General features: G+C 35.3%; 1 long non-coding RNA gene across 1 annotated transcript; it reads right to left on the bottom strand.

The window, feature by feature from the left end:
* Nucleotides 1-1,247: 1,247 nt before the first annotated feature.
* LOC148283800 (uncharacterized) lies at nucleotides 1,248-9,187 on the bottom strand. Its single transcript, XR_015825502.1, has 3 exons — nucleotides 9,073-9,187; nucleotides 4,061-4,171; nucleotides 1,248-1,377 (listed from the first exon to the last, which is right to left on the bottom strand). It is a non-coding gene; the product is annotated as an uncharacterized LOC148283800 (long non-coding RNA).
* Nucleotides 9,188-10,574: the final 1,387 nt, after the last annotated feature.

Consider the following 10,574-nt stretch of genomic DNA (forward strand, 5'->3'; position numbering starts at 1 on the left):
CCAGCACTCTCGCTTCTTCCCATGTCAATCCAGCGCCCCTTAATTCCGCCGAATGAAGTCTAAAGATCGTCATTGACGGCCTTCCAGGACGGCGTGAGCCCGCAGGTTTAAAGAAGAGGCAACTTTGGTTTAGGTTCTCCCGAGGCATGCGCAGCACGTATCCGAGCCAGGTCCACCGACGCTCGTTATAGGAGGCTGCTGCGTCCGTTCTCGGACTTCAATGTTACGTATGAAATCGAACCACCTTATACCTAATATTCTTTTCGAGCACTTACTCTCAAAACTCAGAAGTTTGGTGTTTTGAGCTTTAGTGAGGTGCCAAGATTCGCACCTATATAGGAGAACTGGCACTATACAAGAGTTGAATAATTGGCATTTCGTTTTGACCGAGTATAGACTAGAGTTCCAGACAACACGCATCATGTTATCATGTTAAAAGTTGCTCCAGCAATTTCTAGGCGGGTTGCGAGCTCTTTATGCATGCTTTCATCCTCAGTTATGCGTACTCCCAAGTATTTAAAGCTGTCAACTTTCTCAATCCTCTGTCCATTATTATAGAGAGGCTGATATTTCTCACTCTTTTTTTAGATATCTAATATAGTTTTTGAATTCGAAATCGAACCTCGACTTTGTAATCCTTTATTGGACTTTAAAATATTATTTTAATGAATATATGGCATTGGAGTGTACTCCTCTATCTCGCTGCGCTTTGCGGGACACCTATCAATCATTTTAATTGTCACATTCATAGCGCCAGTCCTCTTTGAAATACAAATTACTAGGACGGATAATGACGTTAAGGGCTCGAGTAATAAATACGGCTTGAGTTTAAGTGCAGTTAACATGTTATTAGTTGTGTCGACCAGTTTACTCCTCGGTGTTTATATGCTATTAGTCAGAATGTCTGAAAACGCGTTACAATATTCAGCTAGATGCAAAAGTTCATCAATTCCGCTTTTTCTAACAGTGATAATAATTATGGTTTATTAACAAAAATAACAATTACTTTATCGACTACATACGCACTTAGGTAATAGATTTCTCTGGATCATGTCTAGTCTGCCTAACTAGGTACAACCTTTAATCCACAAATTTGGAATATCCAGTGACCGGTCTCATCGCTTTCGCGACATCTTCGAGACTGGTATCTTTATTAAAGAGTTCAATGTATTTATACAAAACAGAGGTAAGGATAGCTAATTCAAAGTTATATGAAAGTAAATGAAATAAAGTTATTTTTATCTTAAGGATCATTATCAACAAATTTTCTCTGGGTTAACTAATGAATTGATATAATGCTATTTTAATGAGTTTAAATATTTTATTTTATTTTTGGTGTCCCATCCTTCGTTAGTGTGGTTTTGTAAATAATGATTTCTGAAAAACAAAGGGTAAAAAGTCATGTTTTAGGTACAACCTGTTTTAAGGCGGACGTTTTTATGCAAAATAAACACATTACTACCTAAAAGTTCATTTATTGTGAAATGAAACATGGAACTGGAAGAGGAAGGATAAAAGCCGAGTGAACGCGATTGAAATGCGATCTCTTGGACGAATGTGTGGGAAATCAATGTATGACAGGGTTACGAATAATGAAATCAGGCGCGAGTGTAAATCTGAGTCAAGTATAACTGATAAGATTAAGAAAGGGTCTCTGAGATGGTTCGGTCACGTAGTACGAATGGACGACGAAAGAATAGTAAAACAAGTATATATTGAGTTACATGATCGCCTTCTGGGGAACTGGTAACAAGACAGACATAACAAGAATACAAAGACAACAAAATAAAATTCCTAAACTAACATACAACCTACCCTACCTGACCTCTACGACTGAACTGTACAAAAAACACACCAGTTTGACATAAACTACTTGACTAAAATTGAGACCTTAAAAATTGTGCACAAAATAACACTGGGAAACATACGAGACGACGACATAATATTAGCCAAAAATGCTGACATACACAAATATAACACCAGACAACAACAACACTATCATATTGAAAAAGCAAAGACAAACACAGGACAGTCAAAAATACTACATAATGAACTTAAACACTACAACGACTTACCTTACTACTTGAAAACTTTTACTGGAGACAAATTTAAAATCAATCTGAAAAAGCACATAATGACTGAACTAACTAAACTAGACGGTACATAAAATGACTAGACAATATAAAACTTCTAATGTAACCCTAACGGGTTTTTTAAAATTGTAAATAAATAAAAAAAAATATGGCGAAAATGTGTGGTAACGTGAGACGAGGACGACCGAGGAAGACGTGGCATGATCAGATAAACCAAAGTCTTCAGTCTGGTCATGTCAAAAGCAGACAGAACCGAAGGGTATGTATGACAAGATGTATGGATGTGGAAGAAGCTAGGAATATATGCCAGGACAGACGAGTATGGTGGTTCATTTCCGGGAAAATGGCGTGATGGTAGTAGTAGTAGTCATGTCTTTCTCGGTCTTCCCCGTTTTCTGCATCAATCAACATTCGCATCGTTTAACTAATTGACCATTCTTTCGCCGTCCATTCGTTCTGCATGTCCAAACCAACGCAGCTCTCCTTTTATATTTGGTCGATAATGCCTTGTCTCAGCCTTACATAATGCATGGATCTCGGCATTTGTGCACCATCGTACACAGTTTTTCCACACCTTTGCTTTAGAGATCGCATTTCAGCAGCATTCAGCCTACTTTTATCCTTGTTTTTCCAATTAGATACTTCGTTCCCTTAAATAAGGGTTTGCACCAGGGCCATATTTTTGTCAAGGTTAATTTAAGTCAGTGGCGAATGGTGATTTTATTTAAAGGTGGGCTGTAAAAAAATATCATATATTTGTACCTAGGTACATAGAAGATACACAATATAATGTAAGTAATATATACTATAAATTGATATTTTTCTGTGGTTCTGTGTGATAAAACAACTCTTATCCATGAAATCAACTCAAACGACCTAATTTCGTGATATATTATATTATATAGGTATAATATCCATTATTTTTATACATTACTCATTAAAAAATAAAAATAAAATAGCAATATGAATTCAATCTATATAAGGTATTCAATTGAAATATCAACTGGCCGAATCGTTAAAATTTAAATTAATAGTGCTAAAAACGGCCGCGTCAAGCGCCATATGTCCTGCAAAATGACACATGAAATTAATTATGGCCTTATGTCAAAAGTACCATCTCAAAGAAAAATGGCATTTAAGAAATAATGTTTAAAATACTGTTTTCCAAATTAAGAATCTTCAATTAATTTGTGTAATCTGCAAGAATAATCTAGGAGAAAAAACCCGTACTGGGGTTAAGACATTCAAAATATAGTAAACTTATTTGTATGAAAAAATAAGCTGGAACAATCGGGTGGTTTCTCGGCTCACCGCAGGCGCTGGGCGCGCTTTATTAATATTTATATTAGGATAAAAATACAAACGTTGGAAACGATTTAAAATAAATAGTAATCATATATTTATTTTTCTGTAAATAAACTATTTTTATTATTTATTCATAAATTTCATAAAAAGTACATGTTTTTGTAAAATTCTAAACTTTTACACATCTAGTAAATGTTATCACTGTAACTCTCCAAAAAGAGACTAACTCTTGTGCTTGGAGATTGACTTACACTGTTTTAGTTGTTTATTTAAAAGAGTTTATATAATTTAAAATACGAGCACATGAAAATAAAAATAAAAACATAGAATATATAAAGAATAAACATAAAACAATAATACATTCATACTAATTAAAATTTAATGTTGTTTTTACACGAGTTCAAAAAATTTCTTTAGATTAACTTTAAATTTATTTATTGATACATTATTTTTAATAGTTTTTAGTTCATTACGAAGATTGTTATAATTTTTTACACCTTTGAAGACAAAGCTTTTTTGACCATAACTTGTATGTGAGGGATTTTAATATTATGTTGATATCTGAGTGACTTCTTCAGTAAAACATTATTATTGTCAGTCAAATATAATACACGGTTCGCCCCTGATTTAAGTGCACCGTGCGCCCTGTTTCCGGCACTCACCCTCCTTTCAATAATGTGGCGTTCTATCACCTCTGCCTACCCCTACGGGAAAACGCTGTTACGGTTTGTTTGTTTGTACGTCTTCTGCGGTTGTGCCGGATGGTCACTAAACTGAAAAGTTGAATCCTTGAATACAATCTTATAAATAGAATAATGGGGTGGAAAATAGGGGGGTTTCCATTAAGTTCGTTGCATCAGATTACAGGCGACTGCCTGAGCGTGGATTGGTCCAGAGCTTCGGGGCTTGGGGGAGGAGAAAGGGGGTGAATGTCTGTGAGAAATCTCTTTGTCTTAATTGTAATAAGGATTCAATCAATTTAAGTGCTTTGTGAGATACTATCAAGCTGATTTTATTATGAGTCTTAATCATTGGACCCCCCGTTGTCGCTGCTCTAATGTATACTTAGATATTACAACAGAGATGGAGAGCACACCTTAAGTAACTCGGTGAAAGCACCCCCTTCGTATATCTGAAAACCGTTTTGAAGATCGTGGGTCTTCCTTTTGGTTTTGCTCATACTAAAAAAACATTTGTAGGAGTCGCCCAGAAATTAATTAAAGTGTCAGCACCTGCTATTGTATTAATATCACAGAATGAGTTTGCTAACTCATGGGAATACAATTATGTTTTGTACATTTTTGTATTTTGAAATAAAAAAATAAAAATAAAAAAAAGTTCACGTAGAAACGAAATCACACATTTCCTGTCACAATTATCAAATCTAAATGTTTTCAAATATTTGTAAATAACCACTTACCGACGTTTTAATGTCTACCGGTTTCGAGACGTACCTGTCTCTTCGTCAGGATACCAACTAAACCAACATGCAAAACCCACTATACACCTTCACCATAGTTGTTGCACAAAAATATAAAACCAACGCGACATGCACTTCTTTCAATATAGTCTTTTATACGATGTTCCACTGTAATGGTCACCCTAAATCTATTAAGCTCACCCCCTCCTTTCATCCCCTCTCCTTTTTTTCAACTATTTCTCAAACAACATGTAATATTTTCATAATTTAATCAGTGCATGTTTGTCCTAATCAGTGCACGTGTTTATTAAAATGCATGTCATGTTGGTTTTGTATTGTTGTGCAACACTATGGTGAAGGTGTATAGTGGGTTTTGCATTTTGGTTTTATTGGTGTCCTGACCAAGAGACGGGTACGTCTCGAAACCAGTAGATATAGAAAAGTCGGTAAGTGGTTATATACAAATATTTAATTACATTTGGTAAAATGTTTGACCACGTTTTAAATATTAATCTCTTCAATCTGTGTCTCATGTCCGAGAATGGTGATTACGCCTGACTCCAGGCATGGCTCGTCTGTAGACAGTCTCCCTTCATCTGGAACGGTCTTGTGCTCTTCTATAGGCGACGAATGTCTATAGAAGTGATGATTCTGATAATTTAGTGACTATGCCGCCCGCTCCATCTTGTCGGTTGACGTCCACGCGACCTTGTCCCTTCGACACTTCCCAGGAGAATAGTTTTATCCAAACTATCAGAGTTCCCCCTGGAAATATGTCCAAAGAACTGTAGGATTCTTTTCTCGCACATGGATGTTAGTCTTTCTCGCATATCCAGTTTCTGGAGTTAAGATGCATTAGTACGTCTGGCCGTTCACGGAATCCGCAGCATTCGCCGGATTCCGTGTAATATTAATAATAATTATCAAAACATTCAATTGACTATTAAGAAACTGCAGATATGAGCAAATGAAAATCGCTGAGAAACACGAAATTTGTACACGACCTCAAAATCTTATCTGGAAGTTAAATGAACACTGAACAATGTAACACTAACAATAAGTGATAACATCCTCAGCTACACTATGTTATTACACTATGCCGTTCATACATTGAGTTCCAACATGTATTTCAGTGCTCAGTAATTCAACACAAAACGTCTACGCAGTTACTTTTTCTATTATTTCATCATGTAATAAATACACGACAACGCATAACATCGTTCTTTTTCTGTCACCTCCACCCATGCATCCCCACGCATTAAATTCCTAACATTATTTTTCTTCGAAAATCGGGTAATTGGAGTAATGTGGTATTATGGAGGACATATGTCGGATGTTGTCATTCTTCTTTGTGATCAAATTGTGGCTAGGTGAACACTGAACGATGTTACCATGTCCTGTGGTCCTTTTATAGGTCGTTTTATTTTGTTCTGAACATCTGGGGATGAAATTGATGTACTTCAGAGCGTTACACTGGATTTGTCATCCGATTTTATAATTAAGTGTCCTGTATATTATAAGTAAGTCTTGCCCCATATTATTGAACTGACTATGCTATGTTGCTCTCTTCGGTCAACGCTCTAGATTTCTGGTGAAATAAATTGCCGCGTGTGTGTGTCATCAATTTATGAACGTCGTACCTATAGAACTGTATTCGCCGTTGGCCTGGACTCTGACAAAAGTGATGTGGTAATGAGAATTGTACTTACCGCTATACTATAGGTGAGGTGGGGGTATGCATTTTCCGCTATTTCCCCCCCCTTCTAGTGTCAACGTTAGCAATAATTAAATAAAAAAAAAAATTATTTTTTATTTTTATTAAATCATACATAAATTATTTTTTATTTTTATTAAATCATACAAAATTATTTTTTTTTGTACTCCCAGGAGTTACAACAAACTCATTTTGGAAAAAAAAAAGTATAATATCTGTGTTATTTAAACGCGGGGAAATAATCACTGCAATTGTTTGTACAGCACTTTGTACTTAATAATATTTTTTTATCAAAACGTTTTTTTCAATCTTTAATATAGAGTATTCTTACTCGCTATTATTTACTCTGTAAGCCTTGAAAGATGCGTCGCTGGTTGAGTCCTGACACCAGGTCAGAAAGTTGCGTGTTCAAATCACGTCGGGGTCACCACTTCGGAGGTAGGTGCGATGAGGAGAATGTAAAAGCGTGTGCTTACTTGACAGTAGCGTGTTCATTTATTTACTGATTATGATAAATTCTATCTGACATCGGTAGTTACGCGGGTACATACCGCTATAGTGATAATAATCAAGTTATATTGAAATTTTAATTGTTTTTAATCTGTGGTATATTTTTAATTTGTGGTACTGTTTACTTTCAATTACTGTTTTGTTGTTATTAACATCATGTCGTTAAATTTATATGTACCTTTTTTTTCATAAATAATAAACGTTTCAATGAATGGCACGTAATTTAATGTTTTTGCTCAAAGAAAGTTTTATAAATACAATGTTTTTCATTTAATTTTCTACATTACTTTTTATACTCAAGTCCGGGGTTGAATTAGGGCGCGGGCCGGGCGGTTAGAACAAAAAAACATTGAAGTACCGTTGTTATTTGATAGTCCATATTTTACGTGTTATTTTCATAAATATAAAAACAACAACAATAAATTGTGTTTTCACTTCGATAGATACATTTTAAACAGTTATACAACTTCAAACCGCTCTCCTGAACAATTTACCAAATGTAGCTTCCAGCATTTTAGCTTTAAGGTACATTTATATGTAACGTAAAAGCAATCACATTATCTCGTAGAGCAGAATCTTTTCTATATAATGACGTATAAGTTTTACCATTTTGTTTTACTTTGGGTTTTCATTTTTAAATTTGTAAAAAAACGGATACAACGTCCGGCTCGAAGGACCAAAAAGGAATGTATGGTCAGCTCAATGCCTCTTTAGTCATTGTACACTGATAACAGAGGCAATTAGAGTTTAGTGGACTGTATGGAAATTGTTACTCATCTTAAAAGCTCTTCCGATTGTTTCTTATATGGAGCACTTCACTATTGCTATGGCACGGATACCGGTGTCTTGTAGATGATGATGAACTGTATAATTAAGCCTGAAATTTTAATTATTTTTAATCTGTGGTATGAGTTTCCACGTATCTAGTATCTACTCTCACGACTTACCCGCTCCGCGTAACTCGATTTAACTTTGATTTCCTGCCTGCAAGTTTGGCAATCAAACTTAACTTATCGTATTAGGCTATATCTTATCGAATCGTCGATCGGAAACTAACATACGCCCGTGTTTTATCATTAGTTTATCGATAAATCTGGTCTTGGGAAATTGCTTGAAATTTCAAACACATTTAAATTTTTGATGGGGCGATTAGTGGATAATCGTAGACTGTCTTACAAATAAAAATGGGGGCGTTGAAAGGGGATACATGGTGTTCAAATGAAAAAAAATATACACATTCGTCCCAACTCCATGGGATTAAAAGTCCTGTGTTGAGATGGGACGAGCAATTAATTGACTCAGACACATGAGTACATAACCACAAATATAGGATCAGAAACATTTTTTTTTTTTTTTTAATATCTATAAATATGGAACATCGGTATGGTAAACAGTAAACTCAAACATTGGGAAAATCATCAAGGAGTTTCCTACTCAAATCCCTCCCTCTAAGGAAAATCCAGTCTTTAATTACTTTAACATATTACAAAAGAGATGAAGAACATCTTAGAGAAAGTCAAATGCCAGAAAGCATAAAAAATTAAATAAATGTAAATATATTAAAAATTAAATGTAAAAAGTATATATGTAAAAATATTAGGTAATATATAGTTTAAATAGTAAATATAATTAATGAAAATGTACATATGAAACAGTGAATATTATAAATTAGGATATTAAGTGTATAATAGTGATAAATAATAATAATAAGTATAGATGTAAATATTGTGTGGTAAATATATATTAGACTATGTTAATCACAGAACTAAATAAAATAAAAAAATAAAAAAATTAACCAGCCATTGACAGGTCATAAGCCCTGTAGATGCCTAGACTTCTATATTACCTTTTCTTAAATGTTCTTCATCTCTGTTGTAATATGTTAATAAATATTTAAGATTAATTAATGATTCTAAATTTAGCTGGGGTGTTCATATTGATGGAATCTGCGACAGATTAAGGTACTGGCTTAAGGTGATTTATGAAATCAAAAGCATACTCCCTTTCAAAACGTTAAGATGTATATATACCTCGCTCATTGAATCCATTATATCTTACGGAGTGCGTGTCTGGGGCTGTAACTGTAAAAACATTTGGTTCACATTTGACTGTTCCCTGGGAGATGATAGTAGAAACGCACCTGTGTGCGTAGTGTAGATTGTAGGTACCGAGGAATCTATCCGCTTCTTGTTAATTTTGTTTGTTATTACCATACGCATGTTTCCCACTTAAAATTTCTGATTATTATTACTTTACTTTGAGTAAGATGTTTATTTATTTATTTATTGTGGATAACTTATATAGCGCCATTTTCGTAATAAAATACCTCAAGGGCGCTTTACATGGTGATTCTACTGTTAAGTTAATTTAATTGAAGCTTTAAATTTGTAATTTGATTAAAATAATTTATTTTGTTGTCACGTGCTACGGATTTATTCAAATGATTTAGAGAACAAGTGGGTTTTAAGTTTTTTCCGAAACATCACTTCACTTTCACAGCCTCGCACCTCTGCTGGGAGAGCATTCCATGCCATAGGGCCTGCGACCGCAAATGCGCGCTCACCAAATTTAGTGCGCTGTTTGCGTAGAGGTATCATAACTTTTCCTCTCGCCGTAGACGTAGCTGATCTAAGCGTGAGACGCCTGTCAGCTAGTTCATCTGGAATGCATAGTTCCCTTAGATATTCCGGAGCCGAGTTGTGCAGTGACTTATACATAAGCCAACAGAGTTTGTATTCGACCCTCTGTGGAAAACGTAGCCAGTGTAGTTCCCGAAGTAGTGGAGTGATATGACTGAACTTAGAGATTCCGAAAATAAGTCTCGCTGCGGCATTCAATACAGATTGTAGGCGAGTCATTTTGTTCATTGGTAGACCTGCATAGATACCATTACAATAATCGACTCTAGACACTACAAACGCATTTATTAATTGACGGGCGGCATCAACCGGCAAATTTTTGCGTATGCATTTAATTTGTCTCAGCTGGTAGAAGCATGAACTTATCGTTCTACTAATTTGAGCGTCAAGAGATAGGTCAGAATTGAGTAAAACTCCCAGTAGTTTAACGGTGGGTAAAACGGCACTCCCTACATTGGGTAGAGCCGTATCCTGGATCAAATTCTGTCGTCTGGCTGAAGCCACCCACAGTTGTTCAGTTTTTGATGGGTTTAATGTTAGTCTGTTTTCAGCCATCCAGTTTCCTATTTTCTTGATGCATCCATCAATTAAATTGACAAGCACACTTCTCTCGCCTGGTTTGCAATAAAAATAAATCTGCGTATCATCTGCATAGCAGTGCGACCACAATCCACATTCTTTGATAATGTTCTCTATATCTTTAGTGTAAAGGAGATAGAGAAGTGGTCCGAGTACTGACCCTTGAGGCACTCCTGTAGACACCCGAAAGTTGGTTGAGCTTTTACCCTGGAACACGACTGCATATTCTCTTTTATTAAGATATGAACTGAACCACATATGTGCCTGATCACGGATACCATAAGTTTTCTCCAGACGTTCAAGCAAAATATTAT

This window comes from Micrasema longulum, unplaced genomic scaffold (genome assembly GCF_059751315.1).
Source record: "Micrasema longulum isolate JH-2025_06_02 unplaced genomic scaffold, ASM5975131v1 h1tg000196l, whole genome shotgun sequence".
Taxonomy (NCBI): Eukaryota; Metazoa; Arthropoda; class Insecta; order Trichoptera; family Brachycentridae; genus Micrasema; species Micrasema longulum.